Source organism: Anabas testudineus, chromosome 1, assembly GCF_900324465.2.
Source record: "Anabas testudineus chromosome 1, fAnaTes1.2, whole genome shotgun sequence".
In the NCBI taxonomy this organism is placed as follows: Eukaryota; Metazoa; Chordata; class Actinopteri; order Anabantiformes; family Anabantidae; genus Anabas; species Anabas testudineus.
The window spans coordinates 19,617,255-19,629,554 of NC_046610.1; the positions used below are offsets into that span (position 1 = coordinate 19,617,255).

Sequence of the window (12,300 nt, forward strand, 5' to 3'; positions counted from 1 at the left end):
TTACCTTCTCAGAGTGTAAAGGCATCAGGTTGGAGCGCCCCTTGGTGGCAGAAAGGTGAACACTTGATGACTGAAATACTTTGACAATAGTCAAAACTTAATGGAGCTGATCATCTTTCACATCCTGCAGTGATAAATATTATATTTATTAACTATAGTCTAAGTGGATTCAAATGAAGGTGAGTTTGTTTTCTTTGTACCACCTCAGTCAGTTTAACTGATCTGTGATGACTGTTATAATTTCACATAATGTTCACAAATAGAGATCAGAAATCAGGAAGTGAGTTTGTCAGAAGAGATGCATCATTAAAAAAAGCTCTAGTGATCAAAGTGCACTAGTGAGACAGTTCAGCATTTACCTGGCACACTGACAAGTTGTGGGTGGAACATTTCTATGTTAGTATAACATATTTTGTAGTTTCTCTTTGCTCACAAAAGATGAAGATGTGGTGCCTTCAAATTCTGCTGTTCATCCTCTTCAGTAAGTTCTTTGAATTTATTTACAAATTATTTGAAATATAATATTTATTGTATTTATTTGTATATATGCAAAGACAAGCATTGTATAGAATAATAGCACCTTGATATTGGTTTTGGTATGTGTCTCCCTCTCTCTTTCTTTTTTTAAATTAAATGTTTTTTTATGTTGTAGTGACCGGTGCAGCAGAGATTATCCATGTATTTGGATATGAAGGAAAAGAAGCTAAAGTTTCCTGCTCTTATGACGAGACATACAAGTCTAATGAGAAGTATTTGTGCAGAAACAACTGCGGCAGGGATGATGTCCTGATCACAACAAAAAATGCTAATAAAAAGGAATTCTCCATCAGTGATGACAAAAACATAAAAGTTTTCACAGCCACCATCTTTAATCTCAATCAAAATCATGCTGGGAAATACTGGTGCGGGGTGATGATCAGTGGAAGATTGGATTACTACCCTGCTGAAGTCAAAGTGGAGGTGGTTTCAGGTAAATTGAGCTGATTGTCATCACATTTTGATGTTAATATGACTTTTCATATCATTCTTATGTCTTATAATGATATTTACAGTGAGGTCAGTCTGAATATAGTCAGAGGTAAATAAACTCCATATCAAATTTCTATATTGTTGTTAAATAAAATTTCGTTATTTTGTAAATCAACACCACTGTGTTTGATTTGTACTGGTTGACGACAGAAAGACATGGTCTGTTAAAAACTAATTTACTCCCATTCCAAAAAGGTCAGTAATACATTACAATAAAAACTTAAATATGTGATTTGTCATTTTATTTAGGTGATAAAAACTTCTACGTCTTTTCTAAACATGAATACATTTTAAAAAGTTGGGACTGAGGCTTGTTGCAGACAGGCCGCTCAAGTACAGACTCTCTGTGTATGTGGAGCCACTCTGTCGTAGCACTGTTGACTTTTTCATCTTTAGCTGACAACAGTCTGGATGGTCTTGTTCTTTGAACTTGTTTCTGAATAGAGTTGATGTACAGCTTTATTCTTACACAGTAGAGTTTCAGGTTGGCTGTATGTGACTGTATTCAACATCATAGCATGATGGTCCTTTATACAACAGTACATGAGATGTTAACGCAGGTCGAGCACATTAGATAGTGGAATCTGCCCGTTGATCTTTAGAATTTAAAAGAGCTACAATTTTTTGTAAAGTTGCATTTACATTTATTCTCTTTAACTGATTCGACAAATCTCTCACAAAGGTTGGCAGAAATTAAAAAGCTTCATTACGAATTAGAAAGTTTTAAAATCAACCCAAATGTTGTTGCTTGAATATTTTATAAACCTTTCTAAGCTGAATAATGTGGTCTGTCCTCAAATGTTTTGTATTTAGTACTGATGTATGATATTAAAATACACTAATTAATATTTATACTTTTCTCTGACAAACAAGGGTTCAAGGTAAATGCCAAATCAGATATTAAAGTTTGTATTGCATAATATAATTAAAGATAGTTAAAACTGATCCACACTATCACTTAAAAGCTGATTATGTATAAATGCACTAGTAACAATAAACCACTGATACTGATGTCATTGTGCCTGCAGATACTGAACACTTTTTAAACTAATATATCTGTATTTCAAATAATTTCATAAATATTACTTTTACACAAGGATTAATACTAAATAACACTTTCTGTTTGTTACACTCTCTGACAGACACCTGCTGTGACAGTTCCACCAACAGTCCAAAGTTATGAGGGAGGTTCAGTGTCCATCAGTTGTTCATATGAGTCTCAGGACCAGAACAACATGAAGTACATCTGCAGAGGAAACCAGCCGTCCTCATGTCTGCAGCAGGCACTAATCACCTCTAACAACACACAAAACACACAGTTCAGTCTGACTGATGACAAGGAGTCAAGAAAATTCACAGTGACCATTACCAGTTTGACCCAAAAGGATTCTGGGTCGTACCTTTGTGGAGTGAAGAGAAACACAGGACTGGATGTTTTCTCTGCTGTTGATCTGGAGGTCAGAGGTGAGAGGTCACAGATCTACCTCATCACACACTGAGTTGAGTCACTGTTGTTTCACATCAATAGAAATGTACATAAAGTAAATGGAGTTTTTGTTTGTTCATCACTAAACTTTGAAAGCTGATGTGTTATTAGGTCATTTTGCTCAACGCCTCTTCTGTCTCACAGAGTGGTGCTGTGTGAAGTCAAACAAACTGAGCGGCACTGTGGGACGTCCACTAACTATGCAGTGTCCCTATCCACCACAACATGGGACAAACAGGAAGTTCCTCTGTAAGGGAGACCACCACAGAAACTGTACAGACATGGTGACCAGTCAAAACAGCTCAGGACAGACTGACGTCAGGTTCACTCTGCTAGATGATGTTTCTTCCAGTTCTTTCTCAGTGACCATCACAGAGCTGAAAGCAGGTGATGCTGGGACATACTGGTGTGGTTCAGACTCACAGTGGACTTTTGGAAACTACACCAAGATTCAACTGTCACTAGGTAAAAGAGCAACACAGTTACAATGCAGCTGATTATATGAGGGAGCAGTACGACCAGCTGACCTACAAACAATACACGTAGTGGGTATGGTCACAGTGTGGGGATCCAGTATGTATTCAGGAAGTAGTCCAGGAAATGAGTGTAAATGATCATATCGTCCAGCTGAGTAACAAAACTGATCCTGTGTGTATATGTGATAAACTAGCAGCTATATTAAAACACACATTAATTAAGACAGTGATGCTACATTTCTCATATGTGGTGTTACTTCTGCTGCTGTGTTTGAATAATAGAGCAAATGTCATCAGATAAATGAGGAACATGCTGCTACTCTGAGTTATCAGGAAGGATATTTTTACATTATCTTTTTTTACAGATGTGGTGGTCTTTAACCCTGTGGTTTTCATTGTACCGGCTGCACTGATGTTCATACTGATATTTGCCCTGGTTGTAATTTATAAATACAAATGTCACAAAGTGCAAGGTATGTTTTACATACAGTACAAATGTATGCACACAAACAGGAACATGAACACATACACACAGGCAATGCACATACATGTGAATGTAAACAAACTGAACATTTGTACTGTGCTGTTTTCAGGAACTGCAGCCAGAGTGAACAGAACAACCACCAGAGCCGCAGATGAAGAAGAAGCTGATGTAAGAAAACCAAAGTCAAAAACACTGCTAGTGGACACATAAGACTGAAATGTTCATTACAATCTACACTGATCAGCTGCAGCATTAAATCCACCTGGTGATTTTCAGCATGGAAAAATGTGATGCTGCCGTGATTGACAGGTGTCAGAACGTGCAGTGCATCACAGCTGGCTGTGTGTGGAGCTGCATAGTTATAGACTGGTCAGACTGTCCATGGTGACCATCATTAAAGCCACCAGATGGATTTAATGTTGTGCACATTACAAATATGTGGGGAAGAATAATGCACCAATGATCAGGACTGTACAGGCAGTGGGATCATCAGAATCAATGGGTTTGTTTAAAACTGTGACTGTGCTGAGCACATTTCACTGCAGTCTGCTGAATAATCCTCTGTCTACAAGTTAGATTTACCTGTTGGTGTTTGAGGAAAGATCAGAAGTGTGAACAAGTTCAACTGGTGGAAATATTATAAACATACAAACATCAGATTTTCATGTTTCTCAGAAACAAGTGGATGTTTAATCCTGGTGATGTCATTAGAGGAAAACTCAGTAGGTCATCAGAGACATGACCAGTGTTTTTCTCAGTTTACTATAAATCTCTGCAGGAAACTCTAAAGTAGCTTTAAATTGAAAATATAAAAGTCATGTCAGCAGTTTGACTACATGGATGGCAGTGTCAGTCTCAAATGTCTTAATAACTACTGCTGTTAAAGTTTGAACAGTCATTTAAGTCTCAGCAGGATGAAGTATAATACATTTAGTGTTATCATCACGTTAAAACTTTCATTTGTCCTGTAATGTGACTTATAACCAAAAAGTCCTGTACAACTAATGTCTTTCCAGCCTCATATGTATTTTGTGTTCAGTGGTAATTAGTGAATGTTAGTATGTTAAACTAAGATAGTGAAGATGATAAACATCATTAGCATTGTCACTGTGAGCATTTTACCATGAAGATGTTAGCATATGCTAAAAGCATGGCTTTAGACTTTGATCTGGATAATGAACAGTTTCACTGGACTTCACAGTAATCTGATCTGTGTTTTACAGGACGTCTTCCTCTGAAACACATAACAAATGAAATGACTAGTTCACTGATTTTCTTTGTTCTTTTTTAGATTTATGAAAATGATGATGTTGTAGTGTACTCAAAGAAAAGGACGTCCAACCAGCAGAGCACCTGCAACCAGTACGACAAAACAGGTGGAGCCCAGCAGGACGAGATGTATGAAAACTTCAACACAACAGAAGATATTTACTGTAATGAAGTTTACAGTCAACAATGATGAGATGAACAACGTCCACACCAATGATCAAAACTTGTATTATTATTATTGTTAATGTAACAAACTGTTAACTATTCATCTAAATACCCAAAATATAAATGATATATTTACTCTTTATCTATTGATATTAATGCTGTGAAGTGATTAAAAACACATTTATTGATGACATACTCTGTCAATAATTATACTAAATTAATTACATAGTTACATTTTATCTGTGGAAGCATATTTCACTCCAAATTCATTTTGTAAAATAATGAAGTAAAATAATGAAAAAATAAAAATAATTTAAATAATAGTAATACTAATTATAATACTGAGATGACCATAAAATATATGCAATATTCAGTGGAAGGTGTTGGGGTGTTTGATATGTGAACTAGTGTGTATTGTTCAGACAGATCTTGTTGCACAGTCAGTGGACTCATCCTGTCATACTTCATTATAGAAAGAGTGAGACAGATTTCTCTCATTTACTGAATTTAAACCTTTCTTTTAGTTTTTAGCTCAGACGTCTGCTGTTAAACACGTTTTGCTGTTAATAATCTTGTTGAGGTGATAGACCAGAGATCATCAAGTGTCGGCCTGAGAAGTACAGATCCCCTCCTCCCAGTTCTTTCTGTTGACTACTGTATGCTGGGAGGTACAGACAGCTCTCTACAATAGTGACAGTATAAGACCTTAGTGAAATTATTAGTGCAGTAACATAGTAATTAATTCATTTCAAACACAGTGTTAACACACAAACTATCTAAATAAACTTTCAGCCTACATGGCAGAGGAGCTGGATGAATGTAAAGACAATATGTAACTGCAACAAAGCAGGAGGTAACCTGAGTCATAACCTGAGAAATGTTCTCATGTCAATATGTGATGATGAACTTCTGTTGTCAGAGTGAAGAGGAACAGTGAATTTGAAGAACTCATATTAAACACGTCATTCTGAGGTTTTCAAAAATAGATCAATCAACAGGATAATGAGAATGGGGAACTTATCCACTATTTAAACTGTGAAAATGTATCATTTAAGAAAGCTGCATCTACAAATATTCAAACTACATCAAAGATTGTCAGTATTAAAGTGTTCTTAAAAAGAAATGTCTTATTAAAGGCCACTTACACAGTTTTTGATGAAGATTCTGATGACAAATGCTTTTTATTTGGGATTTGTTCTTATGTAAAAATAAAATCTATGCACACTCAAGATCATTATTTCTTTGCCAAAATGCTTGTGCAAAATACTTGCCTGTGTTCATGTTCATTGATTCTACAGTTGTCTTGCAAGAATTAAAATTTGCATCTCCAGATTCATTTTTAATTATATTACAAAACATTGTGGTGATTTTAAAATGAACAAACACTAAAGTTCACACTGTAGACATCACATTTACTTACCTTCTTGATTTCTGTGTGAGAGCCTCATGTCTTCAAACAGTCCTTCAGATTCATGCATTTTCATGGGTCTGACTGTCTGTGTGCAGGGGACATGTATACTGGAATCCTGAAGTAGCCATGAAGCATAAACTACAACGTTTTTACTTCACATCCAGCATAAACTTTGTTGCATGTTATTGCTCATCTCTATCTTCCTTTTAAGTCCTATCATACAAATGTCATATTTACAAAGTTATATGAAACAGTCCTAAGAAATGTTGTTTTTGATACAGTCTTTCCACAGACCAGCACTGTGATCTCTACCATCACTGTAGAACAGCTCAAATCACAAGCAACACATATCCCAAGTAAACTTATCAACGGCCTGTGTGTGTTTACATGTTGAACTTTGGTGTCATTGTTTAAAATCAGTGACACAGGAAATGAAACAAGACTTCACACTTTTCTTTTCTTGAGGTGGTGATAATAGAAATCCATTGTACAACCTCCTTTGTAAACCTGTGCTGTTTTAATCATTTGAACAATTCTTTCTCTTGGGATTCATGTTAATTCAAAAGCTTTATCAGAAAAAACTCAGCTCTCTTAGTTCAGAGCTGTGTCTGTATGAGCCGCCGAGCCCCCGTCACAACGAAAGTAATATTATATCCACCACCTGTTTAAAGGGTAAACCAATGTACTCTCTTCAAAACCCGGATACAGAACCCCCCTACACCACAGCAGTTCACCGTTACACATTTATGATTAGGATTATTAGCAGCATTAAGAGTTCTCTGTGGTTTTACACACACACACAGTCGTGAGTATCTGGTGGCTGAATGATTAGGCACATACCGAACCATGACATCATGGGTTGTTTCCACTTTGCATTTTTCTTACTCTCTGTCCTATCAACTATCAAATAAAGAACAAAATGGCCAAAATATGATCTAATGTAAATAAATATAATCATTCATTCTAGTTTTTGTCTCCAAATAATCAGCTGAGTCTCCACAATTTGAATATACTGTACGTTTACAGACGCAAACACTCAGCAAACCTGATAATTCAGTTTAACAGAGTTTGACACGCACTAGATCTGAGGCTTATCGTATTATCTTCAGAACATGGACACTTGGACACTTGGGATCTAAACCACTTTCTGTAATACACATAGGCTGAACAGTTACATTAACTGTTAAAGTAAATTATATATCAGACATTTAATTTTCAGTGTATTATTGTAATGAATTAACAGCTAATAACATATAGGAACGTTACCCGGATTGGTGTCACCAGGGCCCCACCCTGAAACAAAGCCTTGTGTTGGCGCACGCAGGCAAGCACCTGGAGGCCGGGTTCTCACCTACAAGACTGGGCCAGGAACAGCCCGAAAGAGTGCCGTGGACTTACCTTCCCATAGGCTCATCACCAGCAGGGAAGATCATAAGGGGCAATGTGGATTGGGTGGCAGTCTTGGGAGGGTGCCTCAGCAACCCAATCCCTGGACTAGGAATCTGGCTATCAGGACGTGTAACATAATCTCGCTGCGGTGGGCAACAGTGACACTTGGAGGGGCGTGATTGGGAGGAAAGGCCTCCCCTATCTGAACCCTAGTGGGGTTTTGTTATTGGACTTCTATTCTAGTCACAGTTTGTCCATAACATACACCATGTTCAAGCATAAGGGTGTCCATCAGTGCACATTGCACCATGACATCCTAGGTTGGAGGTCGTCAACTGTGTTTTAAAATCATGAGAAAAAGAAAGCTTGAAACTTAGGCAGTAAAGGACATGTAGTATTTACTTGTATTTCACTTCATCAGATGACTAAAAACTAACAGTCAGTGTCAGAGTTTTAATTTTTACTGAGCTTCTTCAAATAAATGCAGAACTGAATGCATCTGTAAATGAGGCTAATGATGAGTTTTCATAAAAATATGTTCTCTGTACTTCATCATGAATGTACACTGGTCACAAGAAAATATCATTTTTACCATTTTCTGATTATCTGTAGTGTCCATAGTAAAGCTACATGCTGCAGACATGTGGAGGGCTGGTGTCCTCTAAACATATTCTTTCATGTTATGGTCCTGAGACTCATATGGACAACTTATGGAACCTAAACCTCCCTAATAACTTTGGACTTGGGTGGAAACATTGCAGCAGTTTTCTGTCAGCAGTGTTACAGAGACAACAAATGTTATATTTTAATAAAATGATCAATATTAAAATCCAAAAAGGTAATTTATTCAACCCGGTCCAAAGTAGCCTACAGGGGACACGAGGAACCAAACAAGATAAAGGACAAGCACAAATTCAGCCAAACAAAGTGTCAACGTAAAGAGACGCGAAAACACGGTGGAAAAATACAAACAAAACCATAAACAGACATACAAAGTAACAACAGAAAATACTGCGGTAACGCAGGCAAAATACGAACTAATAAACCAACTAAATCATACAAATCAAATCAATCAAAGCACAAACATACAAACTAGAACACAAATGAACTCACAGATGCAATACAAAAAGCGGCAGACCGGGCGGGCAGAGGGAGGGAGGCCCGGAGGCATCAAACCGGGAGACAAGGGAGCCTCGGGCGGACAGCCAGGAGGCGGCGAACCAGGCAGGGCTGTCGAAATAGGCGCCAGCCGAAGAGTGGAGGCCAGAATGGGATCGCTGGCCTCAGGGGCCTCCCAAGGAGACAGGAGCAGGGTGGTGGCATCTTCGTTGTCATCCCACCACAGATCCTGGAGTGACAAACAGATATTAAATGAATCTGGAGACGCCGATGACCTCTGCGACGGACTGCCTGAAGACTAGACTAGCAGCAGGAGGATCAGGAACAGGGACGAGAGCTGCAGCAGCAGGACAAATTAAAGCAGCATCGGCTGCAAAACCAACAAAAGCAGCATCGGCTGCTGTGACTGGTACAGCAGCAGCGGCCAATGGACCGGACTAGAAGCACCAACAGGAACAGGAATTGGGCACTGGGCAGTTATGGTGGAGGAGAGCAAGGAGGGCTGGCTGGGTAGGGGAGTGGAAACAACCTTGTCCCTAACGGCTCTTAGAGTGGCCATCACAGCATCTTTGAGATGCTGAAACTCTACATACATTATCAGGTAGCCTTTTCTTACAAAAGTTCTAACTGCCACTCTGAAAATGGCCTCAAAGCCATCTAAGTCTTCAGAGTAGTCCAGACACCTAACAAATAATCCACACTGCAAAACAAATCCAAGTACTCTTCCTCAAGTATGTCAGCGAGGTCCCCATAATAAGCAAAACTAGGACAAGGAGGCAGGACGGCGCAACCAGTGGTGGAATACGACAATTCCATGGTTGTGAATGAGGCTGGTTCGTTCTGTTACAAATCGGACAAACTCACCGATGCAATAAAAAGTAACAAATAAAAATCACTGCCTAAAGCAGGAAGACGCTAACAGACATACGAACCAAACAATACAAAGTAACAACAAAAAAGGCACTGCAATAGCAGGCAAAAACACAAACTCACACAGGAACAAAGTCCATAAAACATTGAAAGTCCTTGATGAAACAAACAAACAAACAAACAAATCGGATTGATGGAGGGTGTAGCGCAAACAAGATCCAACAAACAAACAAACAAACAAGACAAGAGTAACCATGTGTGATGTAACAAACCAGCAATCAAACAGAGGACTGAGGGGAGCTTATAAAGGGACAAAGACTAAAAGGTAAAATGAATCATTATTCGGTGAGTGGAGGAAGCTGAAGTCCATATATGGGTAAACAGGAAGTGACATGAGAAGGAAGGAGACCAGATAGAACAAAATAAAACCAACAAACGGGACAAAGGGAGTAACTGTAACAACAATACAAAATAAAAATGTTTCTTTTTACTAAAATACAGAAATGTTATTGACTAAATGTGGTGAAAAAGTGAAAGTGCTCAGTGTTTGCAGTCAGAAAGAGCATTATCAATGTTGTAGTACTGGATTGTTGTTACTAGATCATATTTGCCACATTAAACAACTTTACTTCAGTCATGCTGCATCAAATTCTATATTTAATCTCTCACCCATGAATCCCTCAACCTTATAAAAGAGCAATATATTTATGCTGCAGTTGGAGTAAATTTGTTTATTTGCAGCTTTTTCCTTTGAGTCACAAACAGTATGTGTTGTCAAATAGGTGAACTCATTGTTGCAGAGGGTTTTCTGACTTTTTCTGAATGCACTAGATGTTCTAGTTTTATTTTATTTATTTATCTTTCTCTCTTTTTCTCTTAGCCTCTAGACTCTCTGTTACCAGTTTCTTTCCACTCACTCCAAACGGTTGTGCCTGGTTCTGCTGGAGGCTTCTTACATTAAAGGGAGTTTTTCTCTCCACTGTCTCCTAGTTCTTGCTCAAGTGGGGTTGTTGGGTTTATAGTTATATTTTATATGGTCTTAAACCTTAAACATTGTAAGATGCCTTCAGATGACATCGGTTGTGATTTGGTTTCTATACAAATAAAACTGAATTGAATTGAAAAACTGAAAGTTTCCTGTCTGGCACTAATTCACACTCTCTCACACTTCTATGATTTAGTTAGATTCACTCTTGCTCATGTCCAGTTCCTGCTACCAGCTTTAGCCTGTGTCTGTTTTTGTACCTTGCTTTAAGTTCATATTCTGCTTCCTGGTTTAGTTACTTTAGTAAGCTGGCTGTTCTTCTTCATTCACTATTGTCACGTTTACTAAATTAATATTTTTGTCTTGTAATCAGCTTAGTCAGTCAGTCATTTCTCTTCTTTATTCTACTGTCCTGAGCCTGTTTAAGTGGTTTTCTGTTGCTGGTTAGTTTACTTCTTGTATTCAAGTCTGTAACTTACACCTCCTGCGTTTTGTCTTTGCATAAAAGCAGATATTACCCTACATCTAAACACAAGTTCTTTGAAGTTTGTGACCTTCTCGATCACCTGGTTGATGAAAAGGTAGCAACAGAAAACTACTTTGATAAACTTTGAGGGTACAAATAATTAATCTGTCATAGTGAAGGTAAAATATAGAAAGTAAAACACATATTAAAATTAGGAAAGATAAAGGACATTTCAAGCTGCTGAATTGATGTTTGACATTTAGCGTTCACCTGTCGTAATGCTTTAATCCACTAGAGCGAGCTATTGAGTCTCACTAGCTCATCTCCTGTCACATCTTATTACAGTGAACGTCTTCCACCTCAAAAGCAGCAGAAACATCCAGTGTAGGAATATTTTTCAGTTAGTAAACATTAAAATTAGTTATATATTAACATAACTTTGTATGTGTAAAAGGTTAGCTAATATATGGCATATATATTAAAGCTATGTAAAATGTGTTTAAAGACAATCTGTCTCTTCTAACAACTAACAACTTGTCTTTTCTTTGCTAAGCTGGACTCAAGTTTCCAAAAATCGGGAAAACTGAAAAGTAAATGAAAAGAATCTTTCATTCTTGCTGATACTCTTATCAACACGTCTCTTCACCTCTTTTCCACACTCTCTGTTGCTCTGAACCTTTGACCCTAAGTACTTAAAGTCCTGCACCTTCTTTACCTCTGCTCACTGTAACCTCATGTATTCTTGTGGCTAACCTTCATTCCTCAGCTTTCCAGTACACCTCCACCTCTCTACCTCCACCTGCTCCCACCACAGATCACAATGTCATCTGTGAATCATAGTCCATAGAGAAGATCCTGTCAAACCTGGTTAACCTGGCTGGTTAGTGTAGTGGTAACATCACTGCCTCCTGTGTGGGAGACTGGGGCTCAAATCCCAGCTGTGGCCTACCTCCAGTAGGGGTCCTAAGGCAAGTCCTCCTCACGCTACCCTGCCTGTTCTCTTCAGAGCTTATATCTATTTTTATTTATAATTTATAATTTTATAATTTATTTATAATCTTATTTAATAAGATTATCTGTCTTATTAAGTGCACGTCAAGTACATTATTTATATGTTTATAAAATGTACACTTAAACAAATTCAACAATAT

At 37.8% G+C, this 12,300-nt stretch overlaps 1 protein-coding gene across 2 annotated transcripts in view; it reads left to right on the forward strand.

Moving 5' to 3' along the window:
• Positions 1–2,429: 2,429 nt before the first annotated feature.
• Positions 2,430–12,300, forward strand: part of LOC113162437 (polymeric immunoglobulin receptor-like) — a 29,934-nt gene continuing 20,063 nt past the window's right edge. Inside the window, exons 1-2 of one of the 2 annotated variants that reach the window (XR_003298819.1) lie at positions 2,430–2,493; positions 2,660–3,231. The gene's annotated coding sequence lies outside the window, so the exon portion shown is untranslated. Of the gene's footprint in view, positions 2,494–2,659; positions 3,232–11,339; positions 11,343–12,300 lie in introns of those variants that run through there. The other variant, XR_003298820.1, reaches the window with a different exon arrangement.